The sequence below is a fragment of the Elgaria multicarinata genome, chromosome 18 (assembly GCF_023053635.1).
Source record: "Elgaria multicarinata webbii isolate HBS135686 ecotype San Diego chromosome 18, rElgMul1.1.pri, whole genome shotgun sequence".
In the NCBI taxonomy this organism is placed as follows: domain Eukaryota; kingdom Metazoa; phylum Chordata; class Lepidosauria; order Squamata; family Anguidae; genus Elgaria; species Elgaria multicarinata.
The window spans coordinates 6,416,891-6,434,762 of record NC_086188.1 but is presented as its reverse complement, the minus strand read 5'-3'; the positions used below and the strand labels follow the sequence as shown (position 1 = coordinate 6,434,762).

The window sequence follows — 17,872 nt, the reverse complement described above, 5'->3', positions numbered from 1 at the left end:
TTCATTTTCTCTCTTCAGCAAAAACAGTCACTCGCAGGAAGCTGAATGCTCTGAACAGAAAGACAGCAGGAAGCTTATCCGTGCTTCTGGTGGAAAAGAAGAAAAATCAGGGAGGCAGGGGCAGGAGAATTGGTCTCTTGAGTGGGGAATTAAAACTCCATAAAGACACTTAGGGGGCGCATGGAATGATGTGGACTTCATTACATATTCAGAAACTGTGAAGTCGCATTACGAGTTGGCCTGACACAGCGGTCACAGATTAGCGTTATTATGCGCTGCGGTGATTATGGATGATTAGCAAACGGACATTGTTAGGCGATGCGTTCTGTTTATCAACATAATCCTGTGATTAAAATTAAGCAGGAGCTGCCCTTCGGACAATTTGACTGGCACGCACTCTCACACACACACACACATACACACACACGTATGCGTGGGACACATGGGGTCATGGAAAAGAAGCAACAGCACAGGCTGTATTGTTCTGGGAGCGGGGGTTAGAAGGCTGATGGAGAGTCAAGTCTTTTCCGGAGAGGTCTGCTATGCAAGGCTAGCGCAGGGCTAAAACCTACCCACCTGTTTTCAGGAAATTTCTCTCTCCCTGCCAAAGAGGCATTCTTTTTTTCTGCCTCTTTTGCAGGGAGGGGAGGAAAATTCAGGGGATTTTCTCCTTGGGAAGGGGGATAGGGTTTCCACATGACTTTTTAAAGTGTACCTGATTGTTGAGGGGCTTTCTTGCTATTTTTTTAGTTTTTACACACACACACACACACACACACACACACACACACACACACAAATACACACAGGCATTTTCAGGAGCCCAGCAGTTTTTGGGAAGGCCTATTGGAGCCCATGCGGCCTCTCCCTCTCCAATAAGCATTCAGCAAGAACTCCTGGGCGCCTGAAAATGCTGGGGGTATTTTTTAAAAATAAAAAGCATTCAGGAAGAACTCCTGGGCTCCTGAAAATTCTGGGGTTATTTTTTTTAAAAAGCATTCAAGAAGAACTCCTGGGCTCCTGAAAATGCTGGGAGTATTTTTTTTAAAAAAAGCATTCAGGAAGAACTCCTGGGCTCCTGAAAATGCTGGGCGTATTTTTTTTAAAAAAGCATTCAGGAAGAACTCCTGGGCTCCTGAAAATGCTGGCGGTATTTAAAAAAAATAAAAAGCATTCAGGAAGAACTCCTGGGCTCCTGAAAATGCTGGGGGTATTTTTTTAAAAAAGCATTCAGGAAGAACTCCTGGGCTCCTGAAAATGCTGGGCGTATTTTTTTTAAAAAAGCATTCAGGAAGAACTCCTGGGCTCCTGAAAATGCTGGCGGTATTTAAAAAAAATAAAAAGCATTCAGGAAGAACTCCTGGGCTCCTGAAAATGCTGGGGTTATTTAAAAATAATAAAAAGAAAGATAGAAGACCGCTCAATAGCTGGCTACATTTTAAAAAGTATGTGGAAAACCTGTTGCCCTCCTCAAGGAGAAAATTCTCCAAAATTCTCACCTCTCCCAGCCTCATTTTCCAGCCACCCACCCCACGAAACCCCCGTGATGCTGGCTGGGGAATGCTGACAGCAGTAGGACTCACCCTCCCCTGTCTAAACATGCGTGGGATTGCACTTGGAATATGGCTTTTTAAAAGTTTTTCTTCTGCCTTCTGGCCTATCGTTCCTTTGGCAAATAACACATAATTCAAGACAAAGAGACGTGGGCCTTTGCAAGTGGGTGGAAAGAAGCCATTTCAACTATCAGCATCTCCTCCGATTCTCCCTTGACTTAATTAGAAAGCTTCAGTAGAGACAGCCTTAATTAAATAGCCCATTCTTATAGAACCAGCCGGATTGCTTGCACCAGTTTATCAGTGCACATATTTTTCGTTCTTTCTTTCTTCCTCCTGAACGCCAGTCAGTTAAGATTCCTTGATGGACCTGTCAAATTGAAATCTCGAAGACAGCGGGGGGGGGGGGGGGAGTGTAGGAAGTGCACCACGCTCCAGATTCGGAACGCCTCGGAGCGTTCTTTAAACCCCTCGCCGGCTCTTGTGTGGCGCCTTTGAAGTGAAGTCACCCTGTTAACATCCGAACTTGCAAAAAGAAGCATTCGAGAGACAGCTTCTTTTGATGTGCCACACGGAGGCCGCGTCCCGAAAATTCAATTATGCAAGCCGTCGTAAGGCTCTCCCCACCCCGAATGCAACCACTTCCATCAAGGGAAGCAACAGAAAACACTCGCAAACTAGTTGAACCTGTATTGGGAGAATGCAATGCAGTGGATCATGACTGCGTTTGAGCTTGATGCTTAAGTACATTTTGTACACTCCTAGGAACATGAGCATCAGAAGAGCCCTGCTGGATCAGACCAAGGGACCCTCTAGTCCAGTATTCTGTTCACACAGTGGCCAACCAGCTGTTGACCAGGAACCCACCAGCAGGACATGAGTGCAACAGCACCCTCCCACCCATGTTCCCCAGCAACTGGTATATACAGCCTTGGGTGCTGGAAATAGCACATAGCCATTAGAACCAGTAGCCTCCCACTCTTTATATATACTGTCTAAATTGTATTTTTGTATTGTGACTCCTTCATTAGGTATTAACCTCTTGCTCAAGAGGTTTTATTGTAGATGTTCCAAAAGCATATCACTAATAGGTGAAGAATGATCACGAATTAATCCCCCTGTTTCTCTAGTGACCTTGATTTATTATTATATATGTTCTTCATTTTGTTGCCTTTAGTTTGTTAACTTTATTTTGGAATAAAGTACAGTTCACAGAGGAGGGAGAGAAGTACATTTTTTGTGTAAGGTTTTGGTTTGGTTTGTCTTTTTTAATGTTGTCTTCCCTTCTCGCTATCGGGCATTTATTTTCTGGACAGTTTAGAACTCCTGCCAAAGAATGATACTTTTTCATATTTAGATACTGCTTCGGAGTGCTTTCGTTCATCTTTCCTGATACTGCTTCAGGGTGCTTCAGTTTATCTTTCCAGACTGATGAAAAATGGAATACTTGAAGGGCTACCACATCAAAGAAAGCCAAGGCTCAATCTCTACTGCCCCTAGGGGGCGGAACTAGATCTAACAGGCTTAAGTTACAAGAGGGTAGATTTCGGTTGAACATTGGGAGAAATGTTTTGAAGGTAAGTGCAGTTTAGCAATGGAGCCAATTATCTAGACGAGTGGTTGGCTTCCCTCCTACATGGCCACTGGGTTCTTCAGCTTCTACAGATAGGACTAGGAAAGAATCCTGATTGAAACCTTGGAGAGCTGCTGCCAGTCAGTGTCGACAATACTGGGCTCAATGGACCAAAGACCCAACTCAGTCTAAGGCAATTTCCTATGTTCTTATGTCCCCTGTCCACTTTTCCCGTGCCACGCACAATTCTATGCACCTCTCTCATCTCCCTCATCCCTTTCTGGTCTTTTTAACCACTGGAAAACACCCCCCCCCCAAAAAGTAATGTGGCTCCACCCTGTCTGAATGTGAGGTTGATGCTTCCCAAATAAATGTATGACATTGGCCCAGCATTTCACGACACCCCCGGGACATCATACCTTCCAAATTTCAGAGAGATTGGCCAACGTCTCCCCATTCTAGAAGCAACTGAACAAAAACGAGGGCAAAAGACGAGAACTAAGGCACCCCGCGCGTTTCATTGTAAAATAACTATAAAACAGCCTTCCTCAACTTGAGGCGCTCCAGTTGTGTTGGACTACAACTCCCAGAATGCCCCAGCCAGCTGGGAGGTGCAGTCCAACACAACTGGAGCGCCCCAGGTTGAGGAAGGCTGCTATAAAACAAAGAGTTGGCGCATTGGTTCTCTTTTTCATTCGTGTTTGTGACTGTATTGTCAACGAGAGGAAATCTTCCTGGACTGGGGTGGGGGCAGCATTGAACCCCACAACCCCTTTGCTCTTGAATGATGTAGGCAGCTATGCCGGGTGTGTGTATGTGCATTAATCCTTCCAAGTCGGCTTCTCCTTCTTTTTCCTTTTTCTGCATCCTTCGCAAAATTGACAAGATGATCTTATTAGATAATCCAGCTCCAGAGGTAATGAGAAATGCAAATTAATAGGGACATGAAATAGAATCCGTGGCGCATCTTCATGCATGGCCGCTCCTCGCTTTGCTCTTTGAAAAGCTGTAAATGTGCCGTTTCTGTCCTTCTCTTTCTGTCTCTTCGTGTCCTCCCCCACCTCATCATAATCAATGTGTCTCAATTGAGATTAGCCCCTTACCCTTTCTTGCTGTCCACTCCCCCACCCCCACCCCCCTGGCTGAGAACTCTCGGCTTGGAGGAGTTGTAATGCTAAATATAATTAGGCATAGTTCACTGCGAAGACAAGTACTATTCTCAAACTGTCTCCACTCGCTACAGACGAGACAGAATACACATTTCAGGATATGGCAGCCGCTGGAGACATTCGGAGGACGTCAGGTTTCCCGGTGCCTGATGGGAAATTGTGCGATTACTAGCGCCTTAATTCTGCTGCCAACCAGCAAAAGGATCCCCACCCCAAGTGGATTAATTGTCTGCCTTTTAAACAATACATCAATTTGCTAATCAATTCCATTTAAAAGTAAAATAAAAGTCTGCAGTCCAAAGTTTTGCCTGGATCAGAACATGGTCCATCTAGTCCTGCACTGTGTTGGACAACCAGTTGTCAACCAGGGAATCACAAGGAGGACAACAGCAACCTCGCAACCATATTCCTATCATACTGCCTCTGATACTGTAGGTAGCACATAGGCAGCAGGACTATTAGCCATTGGTAGCGTTCTGCTACAGGAATTAGGCTACCGCTCTGCGACACCACCACCCCACACACAAGGCTTTGACGCGAACACCTCCCTCGGGCTAAGCACCGCCACTTAAATACCTGAGGAAGGGGTAAAAAGAAAAGTATAACCTTTTCCTTATAGCAGAGGGAAAAGGTAAGGAGATTTGGAAAGGGCTTTTCTGTGAATATAGCAGGCTGATGGTTTAATGTAATGTGTTTATTTATGAACCAATAGAGCAGGAGACACAGCCAAAGTGACGCGTGGTTTTATGGTAGCAAAATAAAGAAAATGTTTATTGTAGTTTACAGTTCTTCTTCGTTCCTTTGAATTATATCCCAATCCTGCCTATTCTTAATAATTCTGGTAGTAACCAAGCTAATAATAACAATTCTTAGTCCCTATGATCTTATTTTCACTCACTCCTCCCACAACTCCTGACAAGAAATCACTCAGCTAAACACATCTACCCTCCAAACCCAATCACCCACCGAACCCCTCAGACCACTCAGCTCCCCCATATATAGACTCCTCCCCACTTTCCACAGCATCACCAGCCACACCCACTCAGTCCAACATTCCACACTCTCTAGACATACTCATCCAGACATACCTAAGGGAATAGAAATGTAACGCCACAGACCCCTTTAAAGCCATCTAAATTAGTGGTCATCCTAACGTCTTGTGGTAGTGAATTCTGTAGTTTGACTATGCATTGTATGAACTGTGTTCTTTCCATCAGGAAGGAGGCAGTGAGCACCTTGCAACTGCTCCTCCTCCGACTGATGGATGGCCCAGGTTGCTCTCCCTCTTGGCTTGAAGTTATTCCTGGGAAGGAGGACGTCTAGCCTCCTTGAGGCCCTGGGCCCCAGTGGTTGATGGCAGAAGCCAGAGTGTGCTTCCCTTATGCTCTACGGTCCCTGGGCAAAGTTGGCTCCATTTCTGTCATCACGGGAGCACTGAGTTTGCTATTGCGAGACGGATGTAAGAAATAAAGAGACAACACACAGAACTTTGGGTTTAAACACGGCCACATTTATTAAAGATCTGCAAAGGGGTGATCCTATCAGGCATCCAGCCTGGCCTGCTTACAGACCTTTCTGAGTAGGGCGAGCATTCTTGGCCAGTGGGTTGGCGCTGCATTATTCGCCCTCCCACTGGCCGTCCCCTTTTTGAGGAAGGGAAACCTTCCAGTATCATCCCCAAACCCAGGCCACAAGGCTCAAGGTGGGTGAGAAAGGTTGGCCTCAGCGGTAATCCTTATCTACCAGCCTGACCACAAGGCTCAATGCTGGGAGCCCTCAGGAATTACCTGTCACCGCAACAGTGCCTATGAATGCTCACCATTCTAAATCCCTCTGGATGCCCGTTCCTACCTGCAAGTACACAAATGTGACCAAATTAGCTAGCCAAGCCAAATCAACGTAATTATACTCCCAAAGTGTCTTACAGTGTGGAGCAGGCGAAAAAAACTCATGCCCAATTGAGAACATGAGTAAAAAATGCCTACTTGGCCCTGAAAGGCGACCAGAGAACACACAATGCCTACAGGGAGGGAGGAAGCCACGCGAGCAATGTGGATCTGGGAAGGTTAAGTGCCCATTTATAGGTCTGGAATTAACCCCTCTCAGCCCAGTGGCACCACCCTCAATGGCTCAATAAGAATTGGGCACGTCTCTCCCCTTACCCCGCCCGCAATTGGCCTCCCCACGCCCAGGCTTTGCCGGGTGTGGCAGAAGGGCCATTAGAAGGAGAGACAACGTGGCTGGAGAGGGAGACAGAGACTCCATTGCTCAGCGGCACACTATGCATACGTGGTTCAGCCGCGGATTAATATCCCTCTGCCAAATCTTCATCTTACACTTGATATCAAAAGCCTGCGATGTCCCAATTTGATGTAAACTTTCTTGGTTTGCCTTTCAGAAACGGCTCACAGGATGCTGAAAAAGGAGTTCTGGCCAAGCACGCAAGATCCTATTGCCTGTGTTACCAAATTTACCTTGAGCTGGAGACAGCGTTTGCTAAAGAGAGATTATACTCGCAGACGGGGACATGATTATACTTGCAGAAGCTTGGGTCATGCATCAATGCACAGCGTGTTTGCAGAAAGATAATATGAAACTAGACTTCCCCTATATAAAAACATAGCTTTTCAGTTAAGTATTAGAAAACTTATGGGGCTGCCCTATACCAGGGCATCCTATTGGCCCATCTAGCATGGTTTGACAGTGACTCACAATGGCTCTTCAGAGTCTCAAACATAAAAGGACTCCTACCTGAACACCTCCTACCTGAACACGTTATTCTGTAAAACACCACAGAAAGGTTAAAAAAAAACCTCAGTGTACTACAATTGCATCAAGAACTCTCTCTCTCTCTCTCTCTCTCTCTCTCTCTCTCTCTCTCTCTCTCAGTTCTTTTGTTAAAAGGAGTGGCTGAATAATGCAGACTAAATCCCGAAAGTGAGGGCTTTGGCAAACTTTACCAAGTCACATACAGAAGTTCTCCTGGCTAAGCAGTCAAAAAGTATAAATCAGCGAAGGAAATCAGGGCAGGCAACTAGTGGAATGAAACCACTGCTACTGCAGAACATACTGAACATATTAGTCTCTTTCTATACAGATAAAACAGGCTAAAAAAAGGGGGAAGGTAACACCTAGCTGCCAGGCAAACACTCCACCTCCAGCAGCAATGCGAGCAGATGAAGAAGAAAGGGGTTTGAGTTCTACACCAGCTCAGATGAAAATATGAAATGGGGGGGGGGGAATTGCCAGGCTCGAATGCTGATCATGTGCTAGAGGCTGGTGACACCTCTAGAGTAGGCAGATTCCCCCATTTTGTGGGGAGGGGGATAAGCTCAGAAACATGGTCAACTATGGAAATACCCAAACAAAAGCTAGAGATCTTGATTGACTTTATTTGGCAACATCTAGACTAGAGGGTCATCTACGGAGGATGCTTTAGTTCTGGATTTCCTACACTGATTGGGGGGGGGGGTGTCAGACTAGATGTTGTCTAGGGACTGTTCAAGATTCTGTGACTTTTTTGGGAGGGGGTGAATCTGAATTTCACCTTGAAGCTCATTCCAAGTCATGTCTGTATTTTGGGCAGAATCCAACTAAAGTCCTTCTAAGAGTAGACCCACTGAAATAAATGGGACTTGTGCCAATTTTTGAAAAAGTATGCAATTGTTTTCATACATACTTTTCAAATGTACACGGTTTTAGACGGCACTTGTTTTTGGTTGTTCCCCAAATCACATCACAACAAGCTTAGAAATGTCAGGAAGTCGACTGCAGGCTGTGTTCAGGTCTGCGTTTGCTTCTGAGAGGTGCAACCCAGGTAAATTCTGGTCATAAAGGAACTGAAACCAGTGCAGGCTGGTGGCTCCAATTTCGGTGGGGCTGTGAATCCATTCTGGATTTTAGCCAGAACCAGCTAGAACCTTAAAGGAGCTGTCCAAAGTGCTGAACGTATTTGGAGGATGGGATTCATACAACCCAGGTGATGTATGTATTTCTCATACAACCCAGGTGATGTTGTGCATGTCTTGAAACAATGACAAAGTAGCCTTTCTCTGAATGGGCCCAGGGCAATTCACAATGTGAACCGGAATGCTCAAAGCACATCTGTTTTCTGATTATGCTGGAGGCAGCCAAAAAAATCTTCCTGCAGGTTTTCACTTTCCTGCAGTGAATTAACTCTAGCTACTGCTTCGGGGTGGGACTTTGAAGCTAGCGAGTAGTAAATCCGGCCGTTACCCTTTGTAACAGCTACCAAGGGAGTGAATGCCCTTTATATATATATAGTTGGGCTTGGGAATATGCTGTTGCATGTTTAATTTTTGGTTTTAAAAGGAACGAGATGCAGATAGAACAGGAAACACGATCTCAATAATATGCATGCTATTTGTATCTTGTCCCTTTAAAAATCAAAAATTAAAAATGCAACAGTGTTATGTACTCAGCCCTATGGCTACAATAACTTATTTATTTGGCAATTTACTTAGCAGAGATGGTATAATAGCTGTGATGAACAAAAAGCAACAGCAATCCCCATCCGAAACATGAATATTTTATCTGTCAACATACATTTTCACACACTGTTGAGGGTTATTCAGCAGGAATCAGCATGGCCCAAATTGTGAAAGAAGACAGCTTCCTCCACCTCCCAATATGGGTGTTTGCAAATAATTATCAGCAACTTCCAGGTTCCATTTTTGCAAAAAGAAGTTTCTAGTCCATGAGGAGGAGGATGGTGATGATGACTTATAATATAGGGTGAACATATGGAAAGGAGGACTGGGCTCCTGTATCTTTAATAGTTGTATTGAAAAGGGAATTTCAGCAGGTGTCCTTTGTATATATGGAGAACCTGGTGAAATTCCCTCTTCATCACAGCAGTACAACCAGAGATATGTTGGTATACCATTGGAAGATGGGACTCCCAGGTCGGAAGATGGTCAAAATGCTACTATGGATGGATGATATTCTGGAAGGGGGATGCTTTAGGGTGGATTCCTGCATTGAGCAGGGGGTTGGACTCGATGGCCTTGTAGGCCCCTTCCAGCTCTGCTATTCTATGATTCTATGATTCTATGATTTGTTCAACTTTCTATTTAGGGTAGTGGGGAGGAGAAGAAACCCTCTAGCTGGTTTGACTTGATGCAGGTTGAGTTGATCTGGTTCATGGGGAAGTGAGCTGAAATCTGGGGGAGGGGGGTGGGAGCTGATGAAAGTTTGGCCAACTCCACCCCCTGCCATCACCCCCAGATGGATTCTTCCAAGATCCCTAATACAGAGTAGGATTCTAGCTCCAGCATCAGTTGCGTATGACTGAGAAGTAAATGACCTCATTTCATTTCATTCCCCCACCCCCCTCCACACACCACAATGCTTTTATGGACACTAAGGCTCACAGGCAAGAGCGTTGTTAAATAAATATTTTAAAAAAGCCAAAGATGCACCACACACACATTTTTTTCCACTGTGGCATCAGCAGATTTCTGGCCTCTGTTATCTGTGCGGATTAACAGGAAGGGGCTTATTAATGGTGCACTAGTCTCTTGTAACGGGATGAATTCATCGTCCTGTGGTTTCACCAGCTCTTCAATTTTTTAACAAGGGAGGTCGCAGAACTCCACTTGGGCCTGTATCTGTGGTTTTATATTCTCAGGATCCCATTTTAGGGAGAGAGAGAAAAAGAGAAGAGAAAGGAACCCCATGTGAATCCTGCATTTCCCAGCTCCCTGCCAAATAAATAAATAAATCTCAGTTTAATTTAGTCCATTTTGCAACTCTGTAGGGAGACATTACCACCGGCTCTCGCCTCGTTTTGGAGGTCCATCTTTAATTTTTGATAAGCTCTAGTAATAACACAGGCAGTTGATCATGTGGTGGAAGGAACACTGATGGTAAAGTGGGCATAAAAATGTCAGGAGAAGGGATGGATGTGGAGGAGGAAGAGGAACGATGAGGAATGTGACTTTATGTGTGTCCATTTGCACCCTCTCTTCTCAGAAAAGAGGAGGAGGAGGAGGAGGAGGAGGAGGAGGAGGAGGAGGAGGAGGAGGAGGAGGAGGAGGAGGGGAAGCAGAAGGAGAAGGAGAAGGAGAAATTTCCTGCCGTGAAGTACCACAGAGTGGTCACTAGAAGTATGGGTTTCAAACTGTCTTTCAGGAAATTCTAGAGTTCCTCAGAATCCTATCATAGAATCATAGAATAGTAGAGTTGGAAGAGGCCTACAAGGCCATCGAGTCCAACCCCCTGCTCAATGCAGGAATCCACCTTAAAGCTTCCCCGACAGATGGTTGTACAGCTGCCTCTTGAAGGCCTCTAGGGTGGGAGATATTTCTCAGTGAGGAAGTCAGTCATGTTGGACAAACATCCCTGAAATGACACTTCATCCAACATGATCAGTCTCATCTTCACCCCGCGCAGCAGAGTTGGCTACATTCTTGGTCTTGGTGACAGTTCATGTAGGTCAGTGCTGATCCCCCAACAAGGTTGGTGCTAACCTGAACGCACACCCTAGACCATTCCTCAGAATCCTCTGCAGTGTTCCACATTGGAACACTGGATGCAGGAAAGAGCTCTTCATAGCTAAGAAGGCAGAAACCCATTGTCCTACGGCACATGCATTAAATGGAACGAACTTCCATTTCCTCAGGCTTCTGACTTAGGAGTGGAGGTGTGATCAAATTCTCCTCAGATGCTAGTGATGGGGGCCCAACAAACATCATGACAGGAGAGTATAGGTACACTGACTGCAGCACGTAAGTAACAACGTATCTGTGCAGTATAAGAAGTTGGGGAAGTCCGAAGGTGGGTAGAATGAATACTTTGGATTGCAGGTGGAGGTCTGCTAGAGTTGGTCTAAAATTGTTTCCCCCCCCCCCCCCAGTGTTACACTTCCATTGGCTATGCTGGCGAGGGCTGGCATCACACCAGGAGGACCACAAGTTGCTCACCCTGCTAGGGTGACCACATGGAAAGGAGTACTGAGCTCCTGTATCATTAACAGTTGTATTGAAAAGGGAATTTCGGCAGGTGTCATTCGTATGTGTGCAGCCCCTGGTGAAATTCCTTCTTCATCACCACAGTTAAAGCTTCAGGTGCCCTGCTCTCTTTTTTATCTGGTCACTGTGACTGTTGTGATGAAGCTTTAACTGTGGTGATGAAGAGGGAATTTCACCAGGTGCTGCATGCATACAAATGACATTTTTATTTTATTCATTTTTATTATTGCATTTATATCCCGCCTAATTTTCTGCAAGGAACCCAAGGCGGTGTACATAATCCTCCTCCTCCTCCACTTTATCCTCACAACAACAACCCTGTTAGGTGGGTTGGCCTGAGAGTCTGTGACTGGCCCAAAGTCACCCAGTGGGTTTCTATGGCCAAGTGGGACTAGAACCCAGATCTCCTGACTCCCAGTCTGAGACCCTAGCCACTACACCATACTGGCTCTCTTGCTGAGATTCCTTTTTCAATACAACACTTAAAGATACAGGAGCCCTGTCCTCCTTTTCATAGGGTCACCCTACACCTTGCTCTAAAAAGAAAACTAGCAGAAAGAGCTGGGTAGAATTTCTGCCCTTGAACGTCTTATTTTCCATTTCCAAGGAGGTTTAAAAAAGAAGAGATAGGTAAGCATTCAAAAGTGATGTAGTCTCAAGCAATACAGTTCTTTAAGGAGAGCCATGATGGATCAGACAAAGGGTCCATCTAGTCCAGCATTCTGTTCACACAGTGATCGAACAGCTGCCCAAGAAAAACCCACAAGCAGGACATGAGTGTAGTAGAATCCTCCATCCCACGTTCCCCACCAACTGATATAGACATACTGCCTCTGATACTGGACATTGAACTTAGCCATCAGGACTAGTAGCCATTGATAGCCTTCTCCTCTTGGAATTTGTCTAACCCCCTTATAAAGCCATCCAAATTGGTGGCCGGGACTACATCTGGTAACAAATTCCAACAGATTCTGCAGTTCCAACTCTGTACTTCTGTTTATCTGTCCTGAATCTCCTACCAATCAGCTTTATGGGATGACCCCATTGGGGTCTAGCATCGCAGCTTCCTATGACTTCATTTTGCTGCATAAGGGAAACCCGTCCTAAACTGATTCAAACAAAAGAAAAGAAAAAACGTTCTTCTGAATTCGAGCGGTGTTGCTACCAAACATAGCAACCCCCCCGTTTTGTTGCAATCTACGAGGATGACGGAGGAGCAACACACCTAAAAATGCCAATGGTGATGTTCAGTATTCAATAGACGTCATCTCCCCCGAACTGCAATGTAACCATTTTTCACTAATAGAGGATTTCGGAAGGCTTACAAGTGTAATAAATTGCAATGTAAGAGCATTTATTATTGTTTGGGGAGGTAACAAATCCTTGCCGAAGGACAATCAACGTTGATCAAGTGGGGAGGGGAGGCGGGAGGGAAGCCAGGCTTGTAGCGGCCTCAGATTAAAATTAATGCTGCCAATCCATTCCTTTCCATTTCATTTGCCAACCTTCCCGCTCTCTCCAGCGTGCCATTACGGATGCTGACCACCGCGGCGTGACAGCTTGGGCAGGGAGATTTAGTCGCTAATGCATTCTTTTTTTGCAGGGGGAATCGAAAGGTTCTGTTGACCCACAGCCTGTGGGCTAACCTGGGAGCTCTGCCCACTCTTCCCTGTAGGGGCTGTGGTGAACACATAACGGTGTCCTGCTTCTCCTAGAGGGGTGATCACCATGAGGATTGTTGTGACGGAGGTGGGGAGGGATTGCCAACAAATTTTGGTACCAAACAGGCAATTTCAGGTCTTTTCTTTCTTTGGTGGGATGGCGGTGGTGATGGTGGTGGTGGAATGCGGCAGGATCTCAGGGTCAAAAGTGGGCCCTGGGCTTCCGGAAGTTGGTCACCCCTGTTCTACTGGCTGGGATGAAAAGTAAAATCTAACTCCCTAGTGGATTGCAATGAGTGAAAGGCAGGACGTCAAATTCCCTTGGACTTTATATGTCCGTATAGCTGTATGCATGTGCCCATCTGAACAGCGTTCCAACTTCACTTTGTCATCTGACACATGTTTTGCCTCTCTCAGCTTTTCAGTTTACAATTCATTAACTAGACAAATTCTCATCACCGCGAATGTTTGTCTCACGTGTCTTTATGGAGATTTGTTCGCTGCGCTCAATGGCTTGCAATAAATATTTAGCAGAAGTGGTAGGGGGGGAAGTGTGGAAAAGAGCAGGGGGGCTCCTTTTGCCATGCTTCCCAGCATCTCTGGGTGTACCTTTTATGCAAGGGTGCTCAGCATCTTCTAGGAGCTCAGTCCATCAGAAGAGCCCTGCTGGATCAGACCAAGGGTCCATCTAGTCCAGCACTTTGTTCACACAGTGGCCAACCAGCCATCGACCAGGGACCAACCAAGCAAGACATGGTGCAACAGCACCCTCCCACCCATGTTCCCCAGCATCAGGTGCATCCAGACTTACTGTCTCGGATACTGGAGTTAGCATAATTACATACTGTAGCATGTTTGTGTGAACACTACAAGATGTAGTGATGGACAACAATTTGGATGGCTTTAAAAGGGGATCAGAAAAATTCCTGGAGGAGAAGGCCGACAATGACTATTTCTCCGCTGTGGCACCCCGGCTGTGGAACGAGCTCCCCAGAGAGGTCCGCCTGGCGCCTACACTGTACTCCTTTCGTCGCCAGCTGAAGACCTTTTTATTCTCTCGGTATTTAAACACTTAATTTTAACTTAAATTTAAATTATACTGTTTTAACTCTGTATTTTAATCTTATATCAATTTCTGCTGCGTGGTTTTATCCTGGTTGTGTTTTTTATATTGTATTTTGTATTTGTGTTTTTAACTTGTTGGTTGTTTTTATGACGGTTTTAATTTTTGTGAACCGCCCAGAGAGCTTTGGCTATTGGGCGGTATAAAAATGTAATAAATAAATAAATAAATAAATAAATAAATATTAGACTACTAGACCATTCCCACAACTACTCCATCCCTTCCCTTCCCTTCCCTTCATTGAAGTTGGAATGTTTGTGCACATTCTGTGACATCTCGGAAGCACATTCAATGGAAGAGAAAGAGAGGAGTTGGAAGGTGTTTAGCTTATTACACACAAATGGTGTGAGGCTTTGTTCTGTTTTCAGGATGGCATACTGAAACTGGTGACTGAGCTCTTCCCTAAAGTTCTTCACTTTGATCGTTCTCCAGCAGGATTTTTGCGTGGCGCTTCTTCTAAGCCACAGCTTGACAACCAAGAGGTAAAGTGATACTTAAGCCTCGCTTCGTATCGGAAAAGACAAGCGATTCCATAAGCCAGCTCAGCCGACAGAGCCCCTGCAGGCAACTTTACAGCTGCCGTGGCAGCGTGAGCAGAAGATCTTGGAGAAACTTCAGAACCGGCTGGCCTCCAGCTCCAGCCAGACAGCTCCCAGCCCAGATGCCGCCATGCGCGAACGGCATGAAGAGCGACGCTTTCTGATAACGGCCGCTGCCAAGTGGCGCGGCCACCATATGGGCCCGCAGTTGCTGCCGTCGCCTGCCAGATCAGAGAGAAGAGAAGGCGAGGCGAGGGAGCATTTCTCACCAGGGTGGAGGCTCTGGCTGTGGCAGCCAAGATTTCCACGCAAGTTGTCAACAGAAACGGAACTAAGGCGCTGGAGGACAAAAAAGCCGAGGCATTCTAATGGCCGTCGTCGCTGGTTTTTTATCAAAGGCCTGGTCGGTGCTGTTGTAATATTCATTTCTTTTATGCGGAATATAAATATGAGGCAATTACAACCAAAGCTCTAAGCACAATAAAAGACAACCATTCTGAAGAGAACTAAAACAGAAGAGATAAAATAGGTGACGATAAAAAGAGGGGAACCTTCTAAAATGAAAGAGTGGCTTTAATCAGTAAAAGATCAATGGAACAGTATAGATTTCACCAGCTGTCTAATGGCCAATAAGGAGGGAGGCAACCTAACTTCTCTGGGAAGGAAGTACCACAACCAGGGTGCCACAACACACAAAGCCCTGTCTCGGGTCCCCATCAACGTCTCCTCTCCAGGAGGTGGGACACATCACAGGGGCTCAGATGGAGCATGTCGGTTGAGGCATGTTCATGCAGGAGGAGGTGGTCATTCAGATATCCTGGTACTGAGCTGAATATCCTGATGCCTTCTTGGGCTTCCTTCAGACACCGGCCAATCCCAAACTGGTTTTGGATGCAACAAAACCGTGGCCCAAGGTCTCTGACTACCAGGAGTTCCCACAGCCATCTTTACAATCACAATGGGTTTCTCCACTCGTTTAGGAGGCTAAAATGGATTGCACCCATGGTGTCCTTGGACAGACGTGGGCCGCCTGACATGCATCCCAAGCTGATGCTTGCCTGAGACCTCTCTGACAAGTGGCAGGTGGTCGAGCCACCATTTTAAATGTACTCTCAGTTTCTAGAACTATGTAGCATAACATCATTGTGGGGGCATTGTGAAGAGCTCCTGGTGGAAGCCATCATGTTCAGAGGAGGGCAACCGGGATGATCAGGGGTCTGGAAACAAAGCCCTATGAAGAGAGACTGAAAGAACTGGGCATGTTTAGCCTGGAGAAGAGAAGATGGAGGGGAGACATGAAAGCACTCTTCAAAGACTTAAAAGGTTGTCACACAGAGGAGGGCCAGGATCTCTTCTCGATCCACCCAGAGTGCAGGACACGGAATAACGGGCTGAAGTTACAGGAAACCAGATTCCAGCTGGACATCAGGAAAAACTTCCTGACTGTTAGAGCAGTACGACAATGGAATCAGTTACCTAGGGAGGTTGTGTTCTCTCCCACACTAGAGGCCTTCAAGAGGCAGCTGGACAACCACCTGTCAGGGATGCTTTAGGGTGGATTCCTGCATTGAGCAGGGGGTCGGACTCGATGGCCTTGTAGGCCCCTTCCAACTCTGCTATTCTATAATTCTATGATAATTCATCACAATGTCCTTATACTGCCCTTCTACACATCTATGGTGGGACCACACTTACTGGGGTGCAAAACTCTGCATGGTTTGGAGAAACTGAACAGGGAGACATTGCTCTCTCTCTCTCTCTCTCTCTCTCTCTCTCTCTCTCTCTCTCTTTCTCATAAGACTAGAACCCAGTGGGGTCATCCCATGAAGCTGATGGGTGGGAGATAAAAGGAAGTACTTACACAGCAGTAAGGAATTGTCTAACTCGAGATGTAGTGATGGTCACCAACTTGAATGGCTTTGAAAGGGAATTAGACAAATCCATGGAGGAGAAAGCTATCAATGCTTACTAGGCCTGATGGCTTTATGCTACCTCCAGTATCAGAGGCAGTATGCCAAGGGGCACTAGTTTCTGAGGAACTTGGGTGGGAGGGTGCTGTTGTGTTCATGTCCTGCTTGTGGGTTTCTCGTGGGTCTCTGTCTGGCCACTGTGTGAACAAAATGCCTCAGTAGATAGACCCTTGATCTGATCCAGCTGGGCTGTTGTGCTTTTATGCTGTGTTGGATGTCCGAAGACCCTATACCACATTTAGAACGGCAGCACACAGCCATCCAACATTGCTGCCAGGTAAGGCTATGTCCAGGAGGGAAGTTCCCCTCCAAAATAGGAAGGGGAGCATTGAGGACTCCTTGTAGGGGACCCATGAAGCGTGGCACTAGCTTAAGCTGAAATGTTTATCCCTGAGGTTCGGAGATGTTCTTCTTCTTCTTTTTTTCAGTTGAAGAGAGAGAGGTTCACTGTACCTGTCAGGAATCTAACCCTTCGTTCTACAGCATCTGTGAAGTTGCTAATATCCCAATCTGACTGAAAGGGACATGCTTGGTACAAAAATATGAGGACCTAGTTTTTAATTCAGAAGTGGTGCTACTTAGTTTTGCTGAATGCAGGGAGCAATTTTGACTTCTTAGCAGATGGCAGCATCAAACTTTCCCTTTGACTCTCTCTCTCTCTCTCTCTCTGCAATTCTCAACAAGGGAATTGCCAGGTAATCAGCTAGGCAGGAGATTAACGTTCAAATGGAGAAGAAATAAAAAGGAGCCCGGCTGGAGCTGTGGCGCTAGCGAAGAGAAAGCAGTGAACATTCCCTTTATCTAGTCAATTCCTGCTAGCAAAGCAATTTTTTAAAAAACACCCATTGGCACCTTATCCACCTGCATGCTGCATTATGGGCCGTGCCAAGCCTTGTCACTAGGCAGGGCAGAAAAAGAGATGCACTCAGAGCTAAGGAATTTCAAAGCATATTTTTCAGAAGCGTCCCACTGACAGTCTGAAGTCTGGTTTTATTTTATTTCTGGCCAAGTCACATTGACTTTCCATGGGCTCATGATTAGCACTGAATAGGGTTAGCTCATTCTATGTATTCATTCTAACTCGGGCTTATGTTCTTATGGACTAGAGGCATTTTTTAAAATAAATAAATAAAAGCAATAAATAAATCTATATTTAATCTAATCTCGCCAATAACCACATCCAATTTGCCCTGGCTCATAGATCTTACATTCCAGGTTCCTATGGTGTGTTGATCTTTAGAACATCGGATTCATCGTTCACCACCAGCACCGTCGGCCGCTAGCTGTCCTTT

The 17,872-nt window shown here is 45.8% G+C and overlaps 1 protein-coding gene across 1 annotated transcript in view; it reads right to left on the bottom strand.

Moving 5' to 3' along the window:
- TMEM132C (transmembrane protein 132C) overlaps window positions 1-17,872 on the bottom strand; it is a 309,285-nt gene that overhangs the window by 36,165 nt on the left and 255,248 nt on the right. The window lies entirely within an intron of this gene.